At 42.4% G+C, this 26,768-nt stretch overlaps 1 non-coding gene and 1 pseudogene across 1 annotated transcript; one reads left to right on the plus strand and one right to left on the minus strand.

The window, feature by feature from the left end:
• The first annotated feature begins 7,087 nt into the window (after positions 1–7,087).
• On the plus strand, positions 7,088–7,225 carry LOC142447682 (small nucleolar RNA SNORA7). Its single transcript, XR_012784343.1, has one exon. It is a non-coding gene; the product is annotated as a small nucleolar RNA SNORA7 (small nucleolar RNA).
• A 6,088-nt stretch (positions 7,226–13,313) lies between these two features.
• On the minus strand, positions 13,314–13,706 carry LOC142446087 (small ribosomal subunit protein eS17-like; annotated as a pseudogene).
• Between the last annotated feature and the right edge of the window lie 13,062 nt (positions 13,707–26,768).

Here is a 26,768-nt window from a genome sequence, read left to right on the forward strand (position 1 = left end):
GAGTCGGACTCCCTCTGGGTCTTCCAATACTGCAACTTCTTAAAGGAGTAGAAAGCCTCATCTTTCTCCCACGGTGGCGGTGGTCTCAAGTTGCTGGCCTTGAGGTGGGCAGCCCAATGTGTAACCCACCACGCCACCAGGACTAATAGTGTTGAAATGGACCCTCTGAGATCCTAAACCATTGATGCTTGTCTTTCCTCATTGTCAATGCAAAACAGCATCATTGTCCTCTTTTCCAAACTGCAAGTTGGATAAACAAGCTCCTAGGATTCTTATTATTTTACAAGCAATTTGAGAATGTTGTTGCATTTTAACTGAGTAAAGCACAGGGCATTGAATGAGGAGGCCTGATGCTAGCGTGGCAGAGAGGACAGGCTGCCACAGGTGCTGGGTATGACCAGAAATGCCTGCCAGGAGAGAGCCGTGGTGGTGGGATTCGTAGTTCTGGCCACAAATTAAATACTAAATAAAACGCAGTCCTCAAGAACAGGCATTGCGAGAAGATGCTATTCAACTACTAACAGAAGAAGTCCTGGGAATGATGTATAATCATATCTCCTGACAGCAAATGACCTTGATGAATTGATGACAATTTAAAGTAGGAGTTCCCAATTATTCTGAGAATCCCGGGCAAGCTATTTCTGAGAAATGAATAATGTGAAACCTTTTCATCGGTTGGTTATATCAGCGATGTAGTCATGTTTTCATACTTGTGAAAAATTGCAAAACCATATTCAAAGGACAAGTGCGGAGGTAACTGAAGTAACGGAGGTGCATGGTGCTGGAGTCCCTGTGCTAGTGTGGTGTGTCCTTCCCCGAGAATGACTCATTTGGTAAAGGGAAGGGGCTGCACCTTGGATGTGTCTTTACGTGTTATCTAGTCTCTGTACCATGGCCAGAGCCTCTAAAAGGAGATTCTATGCTGCCACCTGAATGGGCATACCATTGCCTTCAGGATAAAGTTGAACTTTTTGACTTCAAGGTATTTATAATTTGATCCCCATGTGTCTCTACCCTCTCTCTACGGTTTTCCCAGTCCCATTCTTCCCACCACACCCCAGCCCTACAGGCTCTGTTGTCAAACGCCCAGACTCATCACTGTCTCTCACCCCTCAGTGCCTCGCTACTCCACCATCCAACAGGACTGGGCCAGGTGTCTTCTTGACCAGTCTGATTTATCCTTCAAGATGTGATTCAGTAGTCAGCTCTGAGCTATGTTGTTCATGGCCCAATCCAGCTATCATACCCCTTCTTTGTAATTCCTTATGCTTACTTTTATCATAGGATTTTTCTGTTGGATCGTCTTTGAAGGCAAGCGTTCTCTCTCTCTGATGTCTGGGTTCTCATCCCACGGCCTGCCATGCACTAGATGTTCTGGGAGAGTTTGAGAAGAGAAGAAAACATGGAAGAGGAGGACTTGCTTGATGATCAGATTGTAAACTTCATGAGGCCAGGAACCGTTGATACCTTACTCATTGTTCTAGCTCTTAGTGCTTAAATATGGTGTCTGGCACACGGAAAGACACTCAATAGATATTAGTACTGTGAATTCATGAATAGGAGTTAATGTTGAAGGGGCCTTCATCCCTTCAAAGGAGCCAGGCTTCATCTGTCACAGCATTTCCCAAGGAGTCTTCCCTCCCACCTCCCCTGAAGAACTGGGATGTTACAGGGTGTAAGCAAGTTTCAATCTGTTAAACCAAAACTTGGAAACTGAAAATATGTATTTTGTTTTATGGTACCGATTCAGAAATATTTTTCTCTTAGGACTTCTTTAACTCCTTCATGTGGACATATCTACATAAACAAAAGATCTTAAAAGTTATTGAAGACTCCAAAGAGCTTTTGCTTATGTAGGTGATATCCATCAGTATTTATTAGAAATTAATGTTGAGAAAATGTAGAAATATTAAGTAATTTATTAATAAAATAAGCTCACTATACAAGGTTCCTTTAAAAAGTTTATGGAAAAATTCCATTTTGACATACTTTTGGAAGCCCATTCATATGTCAACAAGAATTATGGAAGGCAATAACTATAATAAAATCCTACCATATATTACAATACTAAAATAAATTTGGCAAGAGTGGGATTGCCTTACAATTTTGTAAATCAGCAGTAATAGAACACAACTCTAGTTTCAGTATCTTCTGCCTTCAACCTGTTGTTTTAGTTGAAGCATGTGAAGTAAACTAGCCTCCCAAAGAATGTAGAGCTGGAAATGATCTACGTATCCTTTTTAGATAATTGTGGATGTTTTCTTTGGAAGTACAATAAGACTCAGTAAATATTAATTTCTTAAATGCTAATGGTTATGTAGGAGCCCTGGTGGCATGTTAGTTTTGGGCTGCTAACCATAAAGTCAGCAGTTCGAAATCACCAGTAGTTCCTTGGGGGAAAGATGAGGCTTTCTACTCCCATAAAGAGTTACAATCTGAGAAACCCACACGGTCACTTCTACCCTGTCCTACATGCTTGCTATGAAAAACTTGAAATCTTACCACTGAACTTTATCATTCTGTTACTTTACAATCTATTGATATATTTTTCAATTTCAACCTTTAACTTATGCATGATTTTGGTTTGCTGAATTATACAGATTATCCAAGTGTGACACATTACATTTAGAATACATAAAAATCAATTTTTTCGATGTCATCATTAATTTTATGAGAAAAGCCTATAAAAGGAAGTTGCCAGACTCGTAGTGATGGTTACAAATTTCCAAAAATTCTTATTTTAACTTTAAAGATGGATTTTATTAATAGCAACAAATACTGTCAACTGTTTCCTTGAAGTGACAGGCTAACTTTGTTCCTTTGGGTGGGAGGGGTGTCTTCTAAGTCTGACTAACCATACTTTAATTGTAGTCATTCTTCCAGGTGAAAGCAAGGTCATTCTGCTTGCAAGTCAAACTGTCCGATGGGTGCTTTTCTCTGGGACAATGATCACACTTGGACAGGAAACAGAAGTGCTCTGTGTCTCCCTCCCACTGCACGCACAGAATCTTCGAGCAACGTGTACGCAAGGGATAGGAAATAACAAAGGGTCATCATTTTACTGCTTCGCCAAGGACATTCTTACGTGGCAAATGCGTCTTTCCTCACTTCACATGGCTCCTGATGAAGACTCCGAAGACTGCCAGGAGAGTTGGTGCTCTTGTTCTGATTTATGTTAAAGGGTGCAGCTATTTTATCCACCATCACCTCTGAATTATCCGCACAAATGTCAACACAGTGAAAAAATGCCAACAGTGTCCTAATGTTATTATGAAAGGAGTTTCAATCTCTCAAAGTCCTTGGAAGGGAGGATCCTGGGAGTTTCCAGGGGTTTGAAAACCACATTTTCTGACCTACTTTTCTAGTGGAAAACAAACAAAACAGACACAAAGCACATTTGTGAGTCAACAAGAGGTTTTCAAGCCAGTAAGTCACAGCTGGGCTGTGCCAGCGACATACAAAGTTGGAAGATTAAAATTCTCTGAACACAGAAATGAAGTTCTCCCAGGTCACCCTGATGTTATTGTTGCTTGCTGTGGAGTCACTTTCAACCCATGTGTGCAGAGTAGAAAATTTCCACGGGGTTTTAGAAGCAGATCACCAGACCAGCTTTTCTCTCTTCTGAGGGCCCCTGCGTGGATTCTAACCAGTAAGGGCCGCTTCCTATACCTTTGTAGACTAAGGAAGTGCTTAACAGCCTGTGCACTCTGGGAAAAGTCACCTTATGAATAATTTCAATTGAATTGAAGAAGAATTTTCAAAGGAAATATCAGACCTTCTTCCCATACCAATAGCTCTTAAAGCCCCCAGGAATCAAACTTCAGATCCTAGGTAGCACATGATATGTTTCAAGCCTTACATAGTTCAAGACTTAGGGAGCTGCTTCATGAAGATCTTCAAAAACTCCACTTCACTGAAGTTTCCCACAATGACAAGACTATGCAATGAAGTCAATCTGGTTATTTTACTTTAAAAATTACCTTCATATTTGGCTTAGGTACACATGTCACATCAGATGTAAAGCGTAGACATAAGAATAAAAGGAACCCTGATGAGCACATGCTCAGAGTAAGGTCGAGTGCTGTCTCACTTCATCCACGCAGGCTTTCCTTCTCCACCCAAGGGGCCACTGACCTCAATTTGAATGTATTTCCCTATTTAATTTTTTATTACATATATGTATGACTACATCATACATTATAGAAATTAATTTACTTCTGAGCTTTATAACATGGCGTTATAGTATGTGTAGTTTTTTTATTTAGTTAACAGGCTTTCTTTCTATTCAACTTTTTTTCTAAGATTCATCCATATTGTTGTATATAGCGGTTACGCATTGATTTTTATGGTTGCGCGATATACCATTACAGAAATATGCTAGAATTGATTCATCCATTCGGTTGTCAGTGATCACTTGGGTTGCCCTAGTTTTTTGATATTTTGAGCAATGCTGATACAAAATAATTTTTCTATTTCCTTAATTATTGAGGAGATGCAGCATATTTCCACATGTGTTTGTGTCTTCCTTGAAATAAGTACCTGGTATTACCTTTTTTTTCCCTCTTTTTTTTCCCTAACATTTTATTAGGAGCTCATACAACTCTTATCACAATCCATATACATACATCAATTGTATAAAGCACATCTGTACATTCTTTGCCCTCATCATTTTCAAAGCATTTGCTCTCCACTTAAGCCACATCAGGTCCTCTCCCCCACCCCCGCTCCCTTGATAATTTATAGGTTTTTTTGGGTATTACCTTTTATACACTTTTTCTGTTGAATCTTTTAAGAATTGATTACTAGGAGTTCTATATGTATTCTGAGTATTAATTCTTTGACAGATAAAGGTGTTTTTAATATCTCCAGCATATGGCTTATCGCCTCATTATAAAATTATGTTTTTTTACCCTCACTTATTTAGCAGACACTCGTGGTTATTTATTTATTTATAATAAAAATTATGTTTTTAATAAATCATTTTATTGGGGCTCATACAATTCTTATCACAATCCATACATACATCAGTTGAGTAAAGCACCCTTATACATTCGTTGCCCTCACCATTCTCAAAATTCGCCTTCCACTTGGGTTCCTGGAATCAGCTCATTTTCCTTTTTTTTCCCTTCCCCCTCCCTCCCCTAAACATTATGTTTTAAGGGTAGCACTTTTGTGGAGACTCAAAGCCCAGAGGTAGCCAACCGGACACCCCTTGCTGAGGGGTTGTGGGGAGGAGATGAACCAGGCAGGGTGCAGGGTAGTAACGATGAAACATCTAACTTTCCTCTAGTTCTTAAATACTTCCTCCCCCCCTCCCACTATCATGATCCCAATACTATCTTGCAAATCTGGCTAGACCAGAGGATGTACATTGGTACAGATAGCAACTGGAAACAGAATCCAGGACAGAACCAGTGATGAGAGCGGTGATGCCTGGAGGGTGGAGAGAATGTGGGGTACAAAGGAGAAATTGACTATAGGAATCTACACATAGCCTCATCCCTGGGAGAGGGACAGCAGAAAAGAGGGCAGGGGGAGATGTCAGACAGTGTAATATATGACAAAATAATAATATATGAATGATGAAGGGTTCACGAGGTGGGGGAAAATGAGCAACAGATATTAAGGGCTCAAGTAGAAGGCAAATGTTTTGAGAATGATGAGGGCAACAAATGTATAAGGGTGCTTTATTCGATTGATGTATGTATGGATTGTGATAAGAATTGTATGAGCCCCCAATAAAACGATTTTTTTAAAAAGGTAGCACTTTTCACTTTGGATTTATCCTTAGCCTGAGATCATAAAGTGGTCCCTTTATGTACTGACGTCTCCAGTACAGATATGGATTGAAGCAGTAAATAAAGCTTTTTCATGTTCTTAACTTTAAAGCAGTGGTTCTCAGCCTTCCAAATGTTGCGACCCTTTAATACAATACAGTTCCTCATGTTGTGACCCCCAACCATAAAATTATTTTTCATTGCTATTTCATGAATGTAATTTTGCTACTGTTATGAATCGGGTGACCCCTGTGAAAGGGTCATTCAACCCCAAAGAGACTCATAGGTTGAGAACTGCTGCATTAAAGGAAACATTTTCTTTCTTTGTTTACATTTTATTAGGGGCTCATACAACTCTTATTACAATCCACACATACACATACATCAATTGTATAAAGCACATCTGTACATTCTTTGCCCTAATCACTCTCAAAGCATTTGCTCTCCACTTAAGCCCTCTGCATCAGGTCCTCTTTTTTTTCCCCTCCCTCCCCGCTCCCCCCTCCCTCATGAGCCCTTGATAATCCACAGATTGTTATTTTGTCATATCTTGCCCTATCCGGAGTCTCCCTTCCCCCGCTTCTCTGCTGTCCATTTCCCAGGGAGGAGGTCACATGTGGATCCTTGTAATCAGTTCCCCCTTTCCAACCCACTCACCCTCCACCCTCCCAGCATCACCCCTCACACCCCTGGTCCTGAAGGCATCATCCCCCCTGGATTCCCTGTGCCTCCAGCTCCCATATGCACCAGTGTACAACCTCTGCCCTATCTAGCCCTGCAAGGTAGAATTCGGATCATGATAGTTGGGGGGAGGAAGCATCCAGGATCTGGGGGAAAGCTGTGTTCTTCATCGGTACTACATCGCACCCTGACTGACCCATCTCCTCTCCTAAACCCCTCTATGAGGGGATCTCCAGTGGTCAACACTTGGGCCTCGGGTCTCCACTCAGCACTGCCCTCTTCATTCACTATGGTATACACACACACACACACACACTCTATGGTATATACACGCACACATATGCATATCTTTTTTTTTTGTTGCATGATGCCTTACACCTGGTCCCTTTGGCACCTTGTGATCGCACCGGCTGGTGTGCTTCTTCTATGTGGGCTTTATTGCTTCTGAGCTAGATGGCCGCTTGTTCACCTTCAAGCCTTTAAGACTCCAGACACTTATCTCTTTCGATAGCCGGGCACCATCAGCTTTCTTCGCCACATTTGCTTATGCACCCGTTTGTCTTCGGCGATCGTATCATGGAGTTGTGCAGCCAAAAGGAAACATTTTCATCGTTAAGATATTTGTTCTTGACCTCCCAGGATCGCATCTGGAGAATAGCTAGTATTCTGCCAGCTTCGGAGACGGGAGGGAAAACAAGCCTGTCAGAGACCCATTTCGTTCACAGTTTGCTCAGTAGCTGGTGATTGGAAGATACTCTGCGACAGTGTTAAAAAAAAAAAGATATTTGTTCTTGGTCTTTAATAGATGTATTTATCAAAGTAAGCAAGTTATCTTTTGTGTATGGTTTGGTAAGTCAAAATTGACTCAACAGTGAAAACAGTTTTCCTTTTTTGGTGGGGGAGGAGCAGCCAGACTGCATGTGTATTTCCAGATTTCATTATGTATTTTTCTACAGTTACTCAAATAATTATGTAAATGATTTTTCTCTTTTAGTCTGTATGATAAATACTTACTAATAATCCTAGATTTTATAGGGTAAAATGATTTTTTATTCCTGGTATGAACTCACACTTGCTCAAGATGTATGATTGTCTTTGTGTTTTTTTTTTAGGTGGCTTTTTAATTTTCTTTTTTGTTTTTAAATCATTTTATTGGGGGCTCATACAATTCTTAGCACAATCCACATACACATCCATTGTGTCAAGCACATTTATACATTTGTTGTCCTCAGTTTCAGCTCCTAATTTTCCCTCTCTCTCCCCGCCACCACCCACCCTCACAAACCATTGGTAATTTGTAAATTATTATTGTCATGTCTTACACTGTCCGACAGTTTACTTTCACCCACTTTTTGTGGTGGGAGGTCAGAAGCTTGCAGGCATCCTCCCTGAGGGTGATCAGTTGCCAGACTGCAGTGGGCCCTGTTCCCTGCTGTTAAGGACAATGAACAGGTCTGCAGTCATTTGGTTCCTGTGGTGGGGTTCACACCCTACTGATAATAGTTCCTATGGAGATCCAGCTGCCATCCTGACTCTAGGACCCGCCCATCTTGTCACATGTATACCCCAATCCCTCCTCTTCCTATTGCATGTATGTCCCTAGATTGTCCCCCTCTCATTGCTGTATAACCTATAGTGCAACCCCTTCCTGTGACGGATGTCTTTACCTGTAATTAGTGGGCTTGCACGTCCCCCAAAGGTATATAGGCCTTGGTTAGCAATAGAGCTCGCTCTCTTGACCTCTCTTAGGTTTCCCCTCTCCTCTCCCATCCTCACTCCCCTTTTCCCTTTCCATTTTCCCTCCTTCCCTTCCCCCTCTCTCCACGTGGACCACCAAGCGGGGCTGTTACTATGAAATGTGTCTGACTCCATTATTTAACTCTCTTTTCTATCTCTCTTGCTCCCTATGACTTTATTATATATATATAATAAATCAGCCATACAATTGTGCTAATTGAACCTGTGATTAGTGGTCCGGGGCTGGCACCCCCACCAGTTACAACTTTTTTGTTGTCTGTTCCCCAGGGAGATGGCCATATGTAGATGATTGGAATTAGTTTCCCCTTTCTATCCCACCTTCCCTCCACCCTTCCGGTATCATCACTCTCAGCACTAGTCCTGAACGGATCATCTGTCCTGGATTCCCTGTGTTTCCAGTTCCTATCTATACCAGCGTACATCCTCTGGTCTAGCGGGTTTGTAAGGTAGAATTGGGACATTGATAGTGGGCGGGGGGAAGGGAAGCATTTAAAAACTAGAGGACAGTAGTATGTTTTATTGTTGCTACACTGCACCCTGACTGGCTCATTTCCTCCCCCCAACCCTTCTGTGAAGGGATGTCCAGTTGCCTACAGATGGGCTTTGGGTCCCCAATCTGCACTCCCCCTCATTCACAATGATATGATTATTTGTTCTTTTATCCCTGATCCCTTCTACACCTCGTGATCACACAGGCTGCTTTGCTTCCATGTGGGCTTTGTTGCTTCTGAGCTAGATGGCCGCTTGCTTCCCTTCAAGCCTTTAAGACCCCAGAGTATCTTTTGATAGCCAGGCACCATTAGCTTTATTCACCACATTTGCTTATGCACCAATTTGTCTTCAGCCATCATGTTGGGAAGGTGAGCATCCTGGAATGACAGTTTAATAGAACAAAGTGTTCTTGCATTGAGGGAGTGTGCTTGTTTTTATGTCCTTCTGGGCTTGTGTTGATGTGCTGTTTAGGGTTTTTGCATGTATGTGCCCTTTCCAAAGAAAGGTGATCTAACAACATGGAAATGATGGATTAATATTAATATCACACGCAAGTAGTCTTTAGTTGAAGATGATTTATAATTAGTTTCAGCTGTACATAGACTTTGAACTCCAAGCTGGATTTAGACAGGGATGTGGAATGATAGGTAATAGTTTTTTTTTATGTCAGATAGGTCTTGCCTGAAAAAAGAGAATACTCGAAAGGTGGTTACTTGTGCTTTATTGACTACACAAAGGTAATCGATTGTGTGGGTCATAACATTTCAAAGAATGTGAACCCCAGAACAATGAATTACACTCTTATGGAACCTGTATGAAGAACAAGAGGTCCTTAAAACAGCAGCAACAATAAGAGGTCATTCAAACTGAACAAAGGAGTATGATGAAGTTTAGGCGAGAGAAAGATGAGGCTTTCTACTCCTGTAAAGAGTTACAGCCTCAGAAACCCCCAAGGGCAGTTTATCCTGTCCTGTAGGGTTGTTATGATCAGAATTCACTTGATAGCAGTGAGCTTTTTTTTTAGTGTAGTTTAAAATCAAGAAAAGTGTGCATCTGGGTTATATCCTTTTACCATAATCACTCAACTGTGTGGTGAGCAAAGAATTTAAGAAACGACTCCACGGAGGAGAATGTGGGACTAGGATCGGAGGAAGGCTCGCTGACAACCTTCCTTGTGCAGGTGACACGCCGTGCTTGCTGAAAGGGAAAAGGCTTGAAGCACTTGCTGACAAAGCAGTCTTCAACATAAAGAAAAGAAGAACCTTAGACCGGAACCAATAAGCAACAGCGTGGTAACCAGAGCAAAGACTGAAGCTGGCAAGGACTCGCTTTTTCTTGGATTCACAGTCAAAGCCCCTGGAAGTAGCAGGCGTACTGCACTGGGTATATGTGCCACCCAAACTTCTTCAAAATGCTGAAGAACAAAGATGTCACTTTCAGGACTAAGTGTACCTGATCCAAGTCACAGTGTTTTTAATTGCTCATTACATGCGAAAACTAGACAGTGAACAATAAAGAATACAATGGAATAGATGCATTCTAATCTTGATGTTGGTGAAGAGTACAAGGGGGTAACACCCCACTAGAAAAACAGATTTTCCCTCCCTCAAAGCTATATACTTACTATCTATCTATCTATCTATCTATCTATCTATCTATCTATCTATCTATCTATCTATCTATCTATCTATCTATCTACAGAACTAACATCACTTTCAAAGGACTCTCCATTACACTTAATACATTTGTCAAATCTGAGATTTCATTCTTGGAAACATATTTCAAACTCATCTGATTGGATGGTTGGGATCACCTCCCCCGTTTTTTTTCTTCACCTCCTCTACATCGATTGCCGCATTGCTGTCCGTTCATGTCCCGCTTCATTCGCGGAAACAAAAAGAAGATGCATGGAGTGAGGTCAGGTGAGTAAAGTGCATGGAGCACGAAAGGCATGCTGCTTCTTCCCCAAACTGGTGCACCGAGATGGCTCTGAGCAGGTGCATTGTCGTGGTGGCAAAACCAGTCCCCATCTGCCACAAATCAGGCCTTTTTTGTCGCACACTCTTCTGCAATCTTTTCAGACCCTTTAAATAGAAAGCTTGATTATCAGTCTGATAATCAGAAGGCTTGATTATCTAGTGATGGGTAGGTTGATTGTGCCAACCTGGCCATAGGAACATGTGGGATTAATCAGGTTGCAGTTTGATTGCAGGGCAGAGAGAGAAATGGCTCTGCAAGGTCTGCTCCCCTCTTTCTTGCTCCCTGGTGATGGAGTGTGCTTGAGGCTCCTTCGAGACCTGCTTCTCCAAACTGCTGGTGCCTATATCGCTTGAGCCTGAGGCTAGTGGAGTCCTTCGCCTTGCAGTGCTTGCATTTGATATCCCCTCTGGGCCTGCTTTGCTAATCTTCTGAGCTACTGACTGTTGGTGACCCATCCTGATGCCGGTGGGTGGACTCTGCAGCCCACGTGAGTTGAAGGACTCCCAGTATATTAACTGTTCCACGGAAGGGAGTTGAACTGAACACTTTGTACTGCTGTGTGGACTAATTAGCTGTTATATTCTTTCTCGCTGTATAAACCTATCCTCATATATATAAAATCATAAGTGTCCTGGTTTTATTTCTCTAGAGCAGCAGTGGGTCTCAACCTGTGGGTCTTTACCCCTCTGGGGTCGAACGACCCTTTCACATGGGTAGCCCAATTCATAACAGTAGCAAAATTACAGTTATGAAGCAGCAATGAAAATAATTTAGTCAAACTCTGTTATCAGCTGTTGAAAATAGTCAGTTTGCATATTTTGTTTGTTGTATCTTTCATCGTGTTTCTACCATTTTTCTTTAATTTCTATTCATTTGAGATATGTGCACATATGTATATGTGTATGTATATTTATATATATAGCTTGACAATCTTTGAAAAGCTAATGCCTCTGGTCTCTCTATTCTTTAAAATAATTTCTTCATGACAGCCTGATGAAATATCTACAAGGCTTTCTCATTCTATTCTTCCTGTCATACAGTTTTTCCTGCTCTGTTTTTTGTTCACTAATTTGGGCGTCAGTTGTGCATATTCTGCTATTTAACACATTCATTGAACTAAAACCTTAACATAATATTTATATATGTATGGCACTCAAATAATTTTTAAATTGTGAGGGAAATGATGGGCTCTTCCATCTCAAAAGTTTGCCAACCCCTGCACTAGGGCATGTCAGCTTTAAGCCCAAGGGAGTAGTTCAGTTCTTTTAATGTGCTACAGGTGTGTTTAAGGTAAAGTCCAGTTCTCTTAATGGGGTTTTCAAATTGGATCGCCATGATGTGGCCTATGAAGAATATTGTGCAAGTCAAGAGGACAGAGTCTAAATTCCCTGTTGTCTAAAGCACTAGGTTTGGGTCACCAAAGACTAGATAGAAACCAGGTCAAAATGCCTGATTAAGAACATAGTAGTGGGCATATTTTCCCACTGGTTGTCTAAATGATCAATGTTAAGTATTTTTCTCAGTGGCAACTTGCTTCTTCTGGTTTACCCACCAACAGGAGTGAAATCACTTTCTCCAAGACAGATATGTCCCCTGACATCTCTGGACTTGAATTTCCATTCAGATTCTCTGGCTACCTTTGTAGGAGTGTCTATTAATTTGGGATGATTAGGGACCAAAGCTATATAGCAGGAACTTATTGGTCTTCTCCCTCTGCCCCCTAACACGAAAATCTGACCCCAGCTGAGGAGAGGCCTCTCTGTAGAAGTGGTTATTGAGATGTACAAATAAGGGGTGATCAAGAGCATTAGGCAGGCATGCTGCTTCATTGTTTGGGAGACAGGATTAGAAGACAGCATGACCTGAGAACAGATGCCTGCTTTTCTCTTGGTGTTTATCCTGATAGTAGCGATTGCCCTTTTGTGATTGTGATGAACTTCACTCAGGACGGTTTCCAAGTCCATCCACGTCATAAGGTGTTTTGCAGTTTCAACATTGTCTTGTAAGGATGCATATGATTCCATTGTGTGTACATAGCAGAGGTTCTTTATCCATTCTTCTACTGATAGACATTTAGACCGTTTCCAGCTTCTTGCTCTTGTAAGCTGTACTGTGATGAACGTGGGGGAGCCTATGTCTTCTTCATGTGCTGTCTCTTCTTTGGGGTATATACCCAGCAGCAGTATTGCATTTCTATTCCAAGATGTTTTAGGGAGTGCCATATTGCTTTTCATGATTGTTGTGGATGTTGACAAGTCCAGCAGCTGTGTAAAAGAGTTCCAGTTTCTCCACATCTTTTCCAGTCCTTGTTGTTTTCTTTTTCCTTTTTGAATTGGCCTACTGTTGTCGGTGTAAGGTGAGGATTTTGATTACCTTCTGCTGGTTGGCTAGTGATTGTGGGCATCATTTCATGTGCTTGTTAGCCATTTGAATGTCAAATTTGGTGAACTGTGCACCTTTTCATGAGATTATTCCTATTTTGTTGAATTTTTAAAATCAGAAATGAGTATTAGATATTGTCAAATATTTTTGTCTGCATCTAATGATATGGTTCTTATTCTTTGTCTTGTTTATGTGGTAGAATTTTTTCTTTCTCTTTTTGGTATTGTAGGTTTATTGAAAATATTAGAACATTATGGAAAAGATTGAGACGGCTCCACGTGGTGTTTTGAAATTCCCTCCAACTGTGGGCTGAGCGACCTGCAAGTTGGACAGATTGCTCATGTCCCAAAGCTTCAACTTTTCCTTAGTGTCTGGATCCACCATGATTTCCTGATCCAGGGCTGAGAACTCTGGAACGTAATTGTCTCTCTTTTCTCTGCGTTTCCTGCAGCTTGATAGAGGTACTGTGTGTGTGACATAGTCTGCCATCTTGTTGTGGAACTTTTTGCTTGGAATAATGGCGATCTCCTTGCACACGCATTTGTTAGTGTGCATGTCACTGCCCAGGCTTGTGCAGTATTTTCCAATGATGACTCAGGTCACCTTTGTCATGGTCTTGGTGCGAACTCAGCCCATGTTGGCAGGTCCCTGATAAAAGAACTTGATTACTTTTCTAACGCTGAACTCTCCTTGCATCTTTGGTACGAATCCCACTTGATCAGGGTGAGTTAGATTTTTGATATGTTGTTGAATTCTATTGGCCACAATTTTGCTGAGAGGGTTTGCATCGATGTCCAGGAAGGAGATTGCTCTGTAGCTTTCTGCCTCTGTGGGATCTGTGCCTGGTTTGGGTAGCAGGGTTATGCTCACTTCAGACAGTGAGTTTGGGTGCTTGCTGTCCCTTTCTGCATTGTGGAATAGTCTATGTCAGTGGTTCTCAATCTGTGAGTCATGACCCCTTTCGGGGTCGAATGACCCTTTCACAAGGGTTGCCTAAGACCATGGGAAAACACATATTTCTGATGGTTTTAGGAACCCAGACGTTGGCTTTTTACGCATACTGTCGCAAAATGTAGCAATGTAGTTTGATGTTGTTATATTAAGACTGTTACTCATGCTACACCATGCTTCAAGACAAAATTTCATTTGTTTGTAATTGAAAATAAATATTTCACAATATACAATTACATATTGTTTTTGTGATTAATCACTATGCTTTAGTGATGTTCAATTTGTAACAATGAAAATATATACTGCATATCTGATATTTACATGATCATTCATAATAGTAGCAAAACTATAGTTATGAAGTAGCAACGAAAATAATTTTATAGTTGGGGTCACCACAACATGAGGAAGTGTGTTAAAGGGTCGCGGCATTAGGAAGGTTATCCTTTCGTGTAAATTGGGTAGATGGTGTATTTCTGGGTACATGTCTCTTCTAGGCTATCTGCATGCCTTTTAGGCTATTATTAAACCCTTCATATCTGGTTATTCAAGATTTTAAAATGAATAAATGTTCTATAATTTAATAATTATCTGATAAGTTTAGTGTTTGAAAACCTTTGGTATCTAAGATTCTTCATTAATTATTCTTTTATTTTTCTTCTGAGTTTCACCATCTTGTGTGATTGGTAATTTTTTTTAACATTGTGGATTCATATTCAGTTGGGAATTCTAAGGATCTAATTAGGATATGTTACCATCACTGAGAATGTATACTTGCTGCTGCTGATGGCAGGGCCTCCTCAGGTCCCTTCATGTCTGCAAGTGGTTCTTGTGTAATGAAGTAGGGCCATATTCGGTTAGGCCATGTTCAGTTATCCTATCTTTTGGGTCCCAAAATTCTTTCTCAGTCATAGTGCTGCTACTGACATGTATATCCAGAAGGTGTATCTCTTGATATTTGCTGTCCTTTAAAATTTTTTAAATTTATTTTTATTTTTCTTATGCTCTAATAGACTGAGCAAATAGACCCAACATTATTTGCTATACGACGTCCACAATAGTGTCATGGCCTACCCAAGTCAACACATTGTTGGAGGACATAATTTGATCAATGACACATGTTAACCTTTTATGTCAAATGGAAAGTACTGGAAACAAGTTAATTATAGGTAAAGTAGATGAAATGGATAGCTAAAATGCAAAGCAGTGTAAACAATAGCTGCTCCTTGCAGCAACACCTAGAGTCCATAGTGGTGAAAGTCGGGTCAAAATACGACAGAGGTCACAAGCTGACAGCTCACGGGATGTATGTTTTCATTAGTTTTGACCAGGTTTTTCATAGAAGGCTCTGTTACACAGGAAACATCCAGATATTTGTCTTCTTTTAGAAAAACCATTAGCTGTCATCCACCTTCTTGGATATGGGTGGGACAGAATTGTCTCTTGGAAGATGGAATGAATCTCCAATTCTTTATGTTGAGTTCTGCTGATGAAGGACTTCAGTACATGGTAAAATATTAACTTATGGAAGAAAATGCAAGAGAATATCTTTGTGAACCTAGTTTGAGGGCAGATTTCATTAACAACACTATTTGTGTTGGTCTGGGGAGACTAGAGAAATCAATTCACGGACACTCACATGTGTATAAGAAAGAGTTTTATATAAAAGAGCATTTATATATATGGAGAAAACATCCCAACCCAGTCCAGATCAAGTCCATAAGTTCAATATTAGCCTATTTATCCGATACCAATCTATAAAGTCCTCTCCAGACTCATGAAACACATGCAACGACACCAGTGCAGGAAGATCACAGGTCAGTGGGTGAGACGTCTTGTGGATCCAGTGGTGGTGTAAGCATCTCAGCATTGGCAGAGGTCTCCATTTGGCTTCTCCGGCTCCAGAAGTCAGGCTCCATCAGCCTCTCCATGTGTCTTCTCTACAGGGATGTCAACAGAGAGAGAGTTTCTCCCACCTCCAAGCAGTTATTACAGGAGTCCTCGGAATCCTCAGGAGAAGGCCATGCCCACACAGAGACTCATTGGCTCTAGCCTGATTGACAGGCTAGACTCCACCCCTGCACTCTTAATCCTCAAACTACACCAGATTATGTAACTACCACACCATTCTTATTCAAAAAAGTTACCATCCACATGTTTCATTTACCAGAGACAGACTGCAACTTCTATTTTCAAAGTCTACAACCAATGAGGAATTAATGTCTAGGATATCCCAGCAAACTCTTACACAGTTTGAAACTCATAGCAAGAAAATTCCACGATAGAGATATTTCAATATGCAGAGACACTTTGGGGTAGAGTTTGGCAAGAAGAAATATCCTCAGCAGCAGAGGCATGTGTCATGGCAGTGTTAGCTGTATTAACAAAAGCCACAGATCATCACCGAGGGGCCTCACCGCGGGATGTGGAGATAAAGTGTGGGACATGCATTTACATGTGCAGCAGGCAGAAGCTTGGTATAAATGAGATTTATACAGCCCAGTAAACAGACATAAAACTAACTAGATGTATGAAAGATGATAGGAGTGATCAAGATGTAAATATATTGAGAGCAAGTGCCCGTGCCTGCGAAGAGATGGGATTGAGAATGGACATAGCAAGAAGACAGAAAGGAAAACGAAGGAAGCAGAATGACCTTAGCCTTACACGGGTACCAGGAGTACGTGCCATGCGGTGACCTGGGTAAGATGGCCCCTTCTGTTCTATAAACTTGAAGCTATTACAGACTTTAACAAAAATGTTACTTTACCTTCAGTGTTCTTTCCTTTTGGCCAAAGAGATCGCTTTCAATCTTCATTTTTCACTTGTTCTATTATTTGGCCTGACCTAAGCCGCTCCACTATCTAGCAGGAATCTACTGGTTCTGCTTCCCCAGGTGCTTGTTGGTGGTTTCTAATCTTCCTAACTTGCTGTTTTCTCGGTGGTCATCGGTCTCTGTTCTATGCAGTCCTCCTGCACAGGATGCCTCAAACCACCTTTGCGGAAATCGGGAAGCCAACGGAACCATTCCTGCAGCTGGAGCGAGCCTGGAGTTACCGGCGGGCAGTGCAGATGGGGGCTGGGTTTTACAAGGCTCCTGTGCCCTCTGTCTTTGATTTCTGCTGATGGTACCTTAATCCTTTCTAGCCCGGCAGACGGGCTGAGAGTGTGCAGCGCCCTCCAAGGGGTTGCATCAGTGGTAAGCCGACCCCAGGCACCTTCCAGACTGCGGAGCCTGGGAAGCCCCTCTGCCTGGATCACCTCCAGGCTGGGCGATGGCGAGGAAGTGGGCATGCCAACCTTCTCAGGGGGCATGTATTGAACTTTCCCTTCACCATTTGGGTTTCCAAACACTTAACTTAAAAAAAAATCATTTTTATTGGGGGCTCATACACTCCATCCATCCATCCATCCATCCACGTGTCAAGCACATTTGTACATTTGTTACCCTAATGATTCTCAAAACATTTGCTTTCTACTTGAGCCCTTGACATGAGCTCCTCACTTCCCCCTCTCCCTCCCCACTCCCCCTCCCTCATCAACCCTTGATAACTTATAAATTATTATTTTGTCATATCTTGCCCTGCCCTACATCTCCCTTCACCTACTTTTCTGTTGTCCATCCTCCAGGGAGGAGGTCACATGTAGATCCTTGTAATCGGTTCCCCCTTTCTACCCCACTTTCCCTCCACTCTCCAGGTATCGCCACTCTCACCACTTGTCCTGAAGGGATCATCCGCCCAGGATTCCCTGTGTTTCCAGTTCCTATCTGTACCAGTGTACATCCTCTGGTTTAGCCAGATAAGTAAGGTAGAATTGGGATCATGGTAGTGGGGCAAAGGAGGAGGAAGCATTTAGGAACTAGAGGAAAGTTGTATGGCTCATCGTTGCTACCCTGCACCCTGACTGGCTTGTCTCCTCTCTGAGAACCTTCTGTAAGGGGGCAAACGCTTAACTCTCATTAGTTCAGCTTTAAAGCAAGGAGAGGGCAGCCAAATTGTAACAAAGCTGAATTCTCACAACTCGACTGCAAAGAGGCTTATGCTTAAGTCTCTTTACGTCAGAGTATCACAGCCACTGTGCTGGGATTTCTGTGAACATAAAAAAAAGTTTTTTGAATCAGTTTATGCCATCCCTGCAAAAAAAAAAAAAAGCTTATGCTTCCCTTTCATGTTCCCAGTTGAAGAGTAACGGAGTGATTTAAAACAGTTTCCGGTTCGTTCATGCCTTTCGGGTCCTTCATTCCGTTGCGGAGCATATCTTCTGGAGAAGCGGCTCCAACACTCCCCGTGTGAGATCCTCTTCTTTGTGTGTGGAGATCCTGTATGTCTGATCCTAATTCTAGGAGATGAAGACTTTCTGGGAATCCTGTTGCCAGCCTCCCCTCCCCTCAGTGTGTTCAATGGCTCTCCCAGGTGCTCAGGAGGGAGCTGCTGCCCTGGGCCCCCCACGCTCTGCTGTGGACTCTGTCCGCACCCACAGGGACCCTGCAGGACAGGAGAACTGCCCCAGAGGGTTTGCCGCCTTCATGGGCGTAGATGGCCACATCTTTTTCCTGCAAGCAGTTGGTGGATTCAGACTGGTCCACCAGGCATTTACGACTCTGAAGTACGTTCTCCCTTAAGTACTGAGCGGAACCATGACATTTTAGTAAACATCACTGGCTTCCTAGTGCACTTCTGGAGAGACGTAGCGTAGCATCTCAAAACAAAACACACAAAAAGCCTTGTGGATCCAGTGGCAGCAGAGGCATCTCAGCGCTGGCAGGGTGGCTCCTTCAGCTCCAGGGCTCTAGTATAGCTCCATGTGTGTCTTGTCAGCAAGCTTGTCTCCCAGGGAGTGAGTGTCCTGCCTCCAGCAAGCTATTTATCTTCCTTAGTTCTTCCAAAGGAGATCATCAAGCTGACACCTGATTGACAGGCTACACTCCATCCTTTCACCCTTAAGCCTCAAATTGACCAGATTATGTAACGACCACACAGGAGGTTCACCAGAGGCTTAATGGATTTTGGGCTGTCACTGTCATCCTTAGCCTTTTGCAATTTGGGTGCTCCTAATTTAAACTCTACTACCATTCCCTCCTTCTGGTGTGGGTTTGATTATTTATCATCATTGGATCACACAGGCTGGTGTGCTTCATCCTTGTGGACTTAGTGACAAAACTGTTAATCTTTTTAAAATAAATAATTTTATTGGGGGCTCCTACAGCTCTTATAACAATACATACATCAACTGTATCAAGCATATGTATACATCTGTTGCCATCATCATTTCCAAAACATTTTCTTTCTACTTGAGCCCTTGGTATCAGCTCCTCTTTTCCCCCCTCCCTCTCCCATCCTCGTGAACCCTTGATAATTTATAAATTATGTTTATTATTATATTTTACACATGTTTCTCTTGTTTGACCCCCTTGGGAGGGGGGTGTTATATGTCAATCATTGTGATTGGTTTCTTCTTTCTCCCCTTTCCCCCCAAACTTCCCCCTTCCCATTATTGTTCCTGAGGGTTTTTTTGTCCTGGATTCCATGTGTTGAGAGTTCTTATCTGTACCAGTGAACATGCTCTAGTCTAGCCAGATTTGGAGGTAGACCTGGGTTATGATTGTGTGGGTAGTAAGCATTAAAGAACTAGAGGGATGTTGTGTGTTTTGTTGGTGCTACACTGCATCCTGGCTGGCGTGTCCCTTCCTTGTGACCCTTCTGTGAGGGGATGTCCACTTGTCTACAGATGGGCTTTCGGTCTCCACTCCAAACCCACTTGTTTGCATTGATATGATGCCAGATACCAGATCCCACTGACACCTCGTGATCACACAGGCTGCTGTGCTTCTTCCATGTGGGCTTTGTTACTTCCCTGCTAGATGGTTGCTTGTTGAACTTCAAGCCTTTAAGACCCCAGACGCTATATCTTTTGATAACTGGCCACCATCAGCTTTCTTCACCACATTTACTTATGCACCCATTTTATCTTCAGTGATTGTGTCGGGAAGGCTATTATCACAGAATGCTAGATTGTTAGAACAAAGTGTTCTTGTGTTGAGGGAGGACTTCAGTAGAGAGGCCCAATGTCCATCTGCTACCTTAATATTTAACATATAGAAATATATACATAGACCTATATCCCTGTCATTATATATTAATATATTTACACATGTACATGCCTATATGTATACCTCTATAAATGTCTTTTGCCTCCTAGACAAAATGTATTTTGTCTTTCCTCAATTTCCTTTCACTTTCCCACCATCAGGTTTGGCTTTCATTTGGCTCTCAGTAATTCCTCTTGGCTACGCAGCACTTGTTCAAACCCCACCAGGAGTTCTACACCCCCCACTTGCCATTGACTTGAGATCACTTGTTGTTCCCTTGTCCCTGGGTTTGTTGATTCTCCCCTTTCCCCCACCTCCCCCTCTCCCCTGTCCTCCCTAAACCATTGGTCCCATTGTTTTTTTCTTGGGATTGTTTATCATGCTATCTTATATAGGAAGACATAGAAAAAAAAGAAGGGGACAAAAGGGGGCCTATAAATAAGCAATGTCAATCTTTCTGGGGGTAGGAAGCCTCCTCTTTCTGACCTAGAGCGGTTGGTGGGTTCAAAGCGCTGACTTGCCGTGAGCAGCCCACCTCATAGTTGATTATGCCTCCAGGGCTCCTTTAGGCTCGCATGGGAGAGTACAGTGGAGTCAGCTGTGCCTTTCTCGATCCATGTGAGCTTGAGTAAATGGCTAACATTTCCAAGCCTCAGTTTCCTTAACAATAAATGAATGTTTGTTCTTGGAGTTACTATTTCTGTGTTTTTAAGATGTTCTAGGTACTTAAAACTTAGCAGATACTTTTAAAATTTTGGTATTCCCTCAGCTTCTAAGAGGAAGGTAAAGGAGGTGGAAAAGCCAGTCCTGGTTGTTAGGACCCAATGTTTTAATCAGGGGAGGAGACACACGCTGTAGACCAAACTGTCAGAGAAAGAAAGTTCGAGGACCTGATACAAAGGGCTTACGTGGAGAGCAAATGCTTTGAAATTGATGAGGGCAAAGAATGTACAGATGTGTTTTACACAAATGATCTATGTATGGATTGTGATCAGAGTTGTATGAGTCCCTAATAAAATGTTTTGTTTTTTTTTTAAAAAAAGAAAGTTCATACACATTTTGTTCCAACTCAGAATGCCATCATGTCACCTACTCCCTCCCTGTGCTTCCTGGTTCCCATTCCTCCCCCTTTCCTAACCCTCGGAACTGTGCCATTGGGTCAGTGCAGCCATTTTGACAAAGAGCAAGGGCTCTGAAGCCAGTCAGACTCACGCCCACGCCAGTGTCCCTTGTGACGAGGTGCTCACGTGTTCTGGGATGGTGGTGGTAATATTTGCAGAGGGATCAAAGATTGAGACCGTCCCCTTACCATGTTAACTGTTATTAGCCACGTTGGTTGATTGAAAGCATCCCCAAAGGAGGGCAGTGTCAGAAACACCACTCCAAATCTCCCAAGAACAGTTGACAGGAGAAGGAACCCCAGTTCAGTGTGTGTGCCTCAGTGATCTCTGGGGAGCATATCGTGCTGTATCTGAAGAGGGAACCCCACGCTGAAAGGGTGATGGGCTCAGCAGTGCTTTGGAGGAATCTTTAATGACCAGCTGGAGTGTCTGCTGACTACCTCTCACAAAGCAGCTGGCCTGTTAGGGCAGGGGCTGTGGAGCCGCAGGGAGCGTCAGCGTCCGTGGTGGCGGTTGTGGAGCTCAGAGACCTCCAGGTGGCGCGCGCGAGCTTCGCCTCTGACTTTTGAGTCTGGAAGAGGGCCAGCCAGTCAAGACTGTTTAAGGAGGCAGAGCTTGGGGTCTCCTACCAGAAATAACTGAGTAATTGAGAGCAGAACTAGACTTGAATGTAGGGCTTGTTCTGTCTCTTGCAACTATACATTTAGCTGATTAGTTTTCCTCCAGTACATTTGAAAGCACTTCCAAGGAACCATGAGAAGTTGAGAAGTTGCACATTCTTTTTTTTTTTTTTTTTTGTGGCCTTCTGAGCCTCTCAAGTTGCACATTCTTACAGGATGTGGGTAGAGTGCGGAATACTCAAGGGAAGATATAGGGATTAGGGTCCAGTTCTGGGTGGTTGGCAGGAAACAGAGTAATTCTGTGATTATGCATTTTTTAAATAAATCATTTTATTGGGGGCTCTTACAGCTCTGATAGCAATCCATATATCAATCATACCAAGCACACTTGTACATACGTTACCCTCATCATTTTAAAAACATTTTCTTTCTGCTTGAGCCCTTGGTATAGTTCATCTCCCTCTGCCACCCCATGAATCCTTGATAAATTATAAATTATTATTATTTTCATATCTAATACTGCCTGCTGCCTTCCTTCACCCATGTTTCTGTTGTTCATCCCACACCCCCACCTCCAGGGGTAGTGGTAGTTATACATCGATTCTTGCGATTGGTTCCCTCTTTCTCCCCCTCCTCCCCCTCCCCTTTCCCCACTAGCCTCATGGTATCATAACTACCATTTCTGGTCCTGAGAGGTTTATTTGTCCTGGATTCTGTGTGTCGAGAGCTCTTATTCTGCACCAGTGTACATGTTCTGTTCTAGCCGGATTTGTAAGGTAGAACTGTTCTTATGTATCTTCATAATTTTTATCTAAGTTAGAAGGACTAAGTAAGTAGGAAGCTCATTGGTAAAGGGCAGCAGTCTCTCATTTAGACCGTAGAGAGGATGTTTAATAATTTGTGTGTGTGTGTGTGTGGCTGCGGAGTTGTCTGATAGCTTCTCATAAAGAATATGACTATGGATGGAGTGGCCCTGTACAGCCATTGTTTACATTCCGTGCACAGTTTATGCTCACAGGGAACAGCAGGGGGCTCGCTCTCATATTGTCATCTGATTCTGTTAGTTGCTAGGTGCTGTTGAGTCCGTTCTGATTCACAGCAACCATGCATTCAACAGAAAAAGCACTGCCGGGTCCTGCGCACCCTCACAATTGTTGGTATGTGTGAGCTGATTGTTGCAGCCTTGGTGTCAATCCTTGTTGTGGAGGGTCTTCCTCTTTTCATGACCCTCTACCTGACCAAGCATAATGTCTGTCTCTGTAGACTGTTCTCTCCTGATAACAAGTCCAGCGCATAGGACAGGAAGTCTCACTATCTTCGTTCCAAGGAGCATACTGGCTGCACTTCTTCCAAGAGCGATGTGTTTGTTCTGGCAGGCATGGTACTTTCAATATTCCTCACCAGCACTGTAATTCAAGGGCATCCATTCTTCTTTGGTCTTAGTCATTGACTCTTCTATCAACAAATAAATGTATTAGCAAAATACAATTGGGGAAAGGACCCAAAGGCTTACTATTGATTATGAAAATGAAGGGGGACTTTATGATACATCAAGAAGGAGATTTCTTCCCTAAATGTATTTGTTGCATTGTCTGAAACAGTACCCATACGGCTCACTAGTGGGACGTGTGTGTGCTGTAAGTCAGGTAGTAAAGTTTTTCCAATCCTTCTCATTTAAAAAAAAAATTACCTCAAAAGTTCAAGAACGTTTTGTGTATTCGATAGTAATTTGCCACAATTCCTCAAATAGAGACACTGCAATATAAAATAAGAAGGCAGTTTTCATTCTGAAGATGTAGACCCTCCAGTGACCCACAACCCTCTTTCTGGTTCTGTTACAAAGATTTCTTAGTTTGGGTTTTACTAAATGTGTCAGTCCGGGTTGACTAAAGAAACATAGAAATACTTGATGCATGTAAGAGAGAACTTATATGAAAGAGCAATAGAATATTGAGAAAACATCTTAGCCCAGTCCAGATCAAGTCCATATGTTTGATATTACCCCACATGTCTGCTATCAATCTATAAATTCCTCTTCAGACTCACGAAACACATGCAATGATGCTGAATGCAGGAAGATCAAAGGCCAGTGGGTGGAGAGTCTTGTGGATCCAATGGCGGTAGAAGCATCTCAGCGCTGTCATGGGTTTCCATGTGGCTCCTCCAGCTCCAGGGCACTAGCGTAGCTCCATGTGTCTTGTCAACAGGAAAGTCTGGCAAGGAGTAAGCATGTTGAGGGAATACTTCAGTAGAGGTGCAGAGTCCATCCATGAGGGATGTTCTGGGTGTCCTCCCACAGCTCATCAGGTCTTCTGTCACTAGAGTTCAATGTTTCAAATCTGTTCTTCAGATGTTCTCAAAATTCAGGTGGGATAGACTCAAGATTATAGTTTGGCTCCTGTGAGCTTGTTTTAATTCTCCTCAGCTTTATTCTGAGCAGTTGACGATCTGTCTGGTTTTAGCTGCTGATGTTTAACTACTCTATCTTGTTTTCTCATAGATAAGTCAGTTTGATTTCTGTGTATTCCACCTGGGGAATACTATGTGTACAGTTGCCTTTTGTGTTGTTGAAAAAGGTATTTGCTGTGAACAAGTCGTAAATTTTGCAAAATTCTATCATGGGATCTCCAGCTTCATTTATACCACCATGTTTTCTGCTCATTCATCTTTGTGTTCAACTTTTGCATTTCGATCACTGGTAATTATCAATGGATCTTGATTGCATGCTTGATCAATTCATGACATAAGTGGTTGGTAGATTCTTCAATTTCTTCATCACTAGCTTTTGAGTTGGTACATAAATCTGAATAATAGTTGTTTAAATAGGATTTCCTTGAAGCTGGATAGCTATCACCCCTATGACAGACAGCAGTGTACTATGTGATGAGTTTTGCAGCGTCCTTTCTTACAATGGATGCCACACCATGTTTCATTGTGTTATTCCAGGCACAGTCAATTGTATAGTTTTCCAATTCAAATGGTTCACACTAGTTCATGTCAGCTCACTGTCTAGGACAGTGGTTCTCAACCTTCCTGATGCCACGACCCTTTAATATAGTTCCGCATGTGTGGTGAGCCCCCAACCATACAATTATTTTCATTGTTACTTTGTAACTATAATTTTGCTACTCTCATGAATCAGGCGATGCCTGTGAAAGGGCCGTTCGACCACCAAAGGGGTTGAGACCCACAGGTTGAGAACCGCTGCTCTAGGATATTGATCTTTGTGTGTTCCCTTTCTTTTTTGACAACTTCCAAATTTCCTAGATTCATACTTCACACATTCCAAGTTCTGATAACTAGCAGATTTTTTATTGCAGCTGGTTTGTGTTACTTTGAGTTGCGCCCCATCAGCAAGTGAAGATCCCAAGCCTCCACTCCCATAGGCTTTCCCTGACTCAAATCACCATAGTTGGTTGCACTCTGAGAACTCAGCCCTTCCTCAATCTCAATTCCAGTGCCCTGGGCTGTGCAGGTCCATCCTCCGGCAACATCCTTGAGTGGGGAGCTGAATCCTTCTTCATTGTCTGCTCTTATTTGTTGCAACCGGTTCATTTTGGGGGATTCTGTTGGCGTTTGAAATCCCAGTGACGTAGCTTCCAGCATCACAGTGACACACAAGCCACCACAGCATGACGAACTGACAGACAAGTGGTGAGAACTATTTCAGCAGGAACAAATAGTAGAAAGTGCTGGGGCCTAGAGGGGCTGAGAATGACAAAGACAAGAGTTTCTGAGTGTTCCGTTTCTTTATCGTGCAGTGTAAACATCCCAAGAGTTTTAGGGTTTTCAGAGACAGAAGAAATGGAAACTTTTTAAGAAGTCTTGGGATTAGTATGGCGCCTTGTTTCACATTGTGCATTGCATGGGCAGGCTCCGTACAGAAGTGGTGTTTCCTGAAAATGGTGTCCCTATTCCCCAGGGGTTGTGCATGGCATACTAGAGAACCACAAATACTTGAAGGATCGTAGGGACAGGAGGAACATGGAAATTAAGAGGACTGGTAGACTGGAGTCAAGGAAGGAAGTACTAGATATGGATCCTTATGAATGGAGTGCTGACTAGAGGGCTACGGTTTTGTTCAGTGGGTGCCTACATGACAGTCACAACAATGAGCAACTGGGGCAAGGGCAGCAAGGACCCAGAACATGGCATATAGTCCAAAAACTCTTTCCCACCTTCTTAAGAGTGTGCATACACTTGCCCCTGAACTCCGAGGGAAGCAGAACGCAAGAAGGAGACTTAAAAGGAGAAATATTGCACTAATAAAGAGTCTAAATCCAACACACATCATCTTTAGCCTAAGATAACATTTAAAATGCAAAGAGATGCCATTGTCTTTATTAGGCAGAGACCAGTGGTCTTGTCCAACACCTTCCCAACCCTACCTCAGTGACCACCAGCATAAAGGAGGGCAAAGCACAGTGCAGTCAGATGAAGACAATTGTAGGAAATAAAGTTAAATTTAGTGCCCAGTTGAGTCAGCACAAAGTCTGATTCTGCTACATCATATTAGAAGTCACTTTTGGTAAGTTGAGCAAAAAATGAATTGACTAGCACTAAAAATTCCAAAAAGCCTTAAACAGGTAGCAGTTGGCAACTTCTGGCCACATTTTGACCCTTACAAGGAAGTGGGAAAGTTACTGGCAAGATCTCTTGGGCAACTAGGATATCGGTCCCTACCGTGGATGGGTCACTGTGTGGGAAAATCGTTCAAGCTTTTTTTTTTTTTTTTAGGGTAACTCCAATGTTTATTTTATTGGCAACTTAAAATGCAAAGCACTTTATTTGTAAACCTAACATCTGGGTTAAATAAGAATAGTCTGCTGAAGCTGAGGGCGCGCACTGCGCGAGGGAAGCACCTACAACTCCCAGTGGGCGGGACACCGCAGCGTTGAGGGCCTGTGCTTAGAGGGGC

The sequence above is a fragment of the Tenrec ecaudatus genome, chromosome 4 (assembly GCF_050624435.1).
Source record: "Tenrec ecaudatus isolate mTenEca1 chromosome 4, mTenEca1.hap1, whole genome shotgun sequence".
NCBI classification, from domain to species: domain Eukaryota; kingdom Metazoa; phylum Chordata; class Mammalia; order Afrosoricida; family Tenrecidae; genus Tenrec; species Tenrec ecaudatus.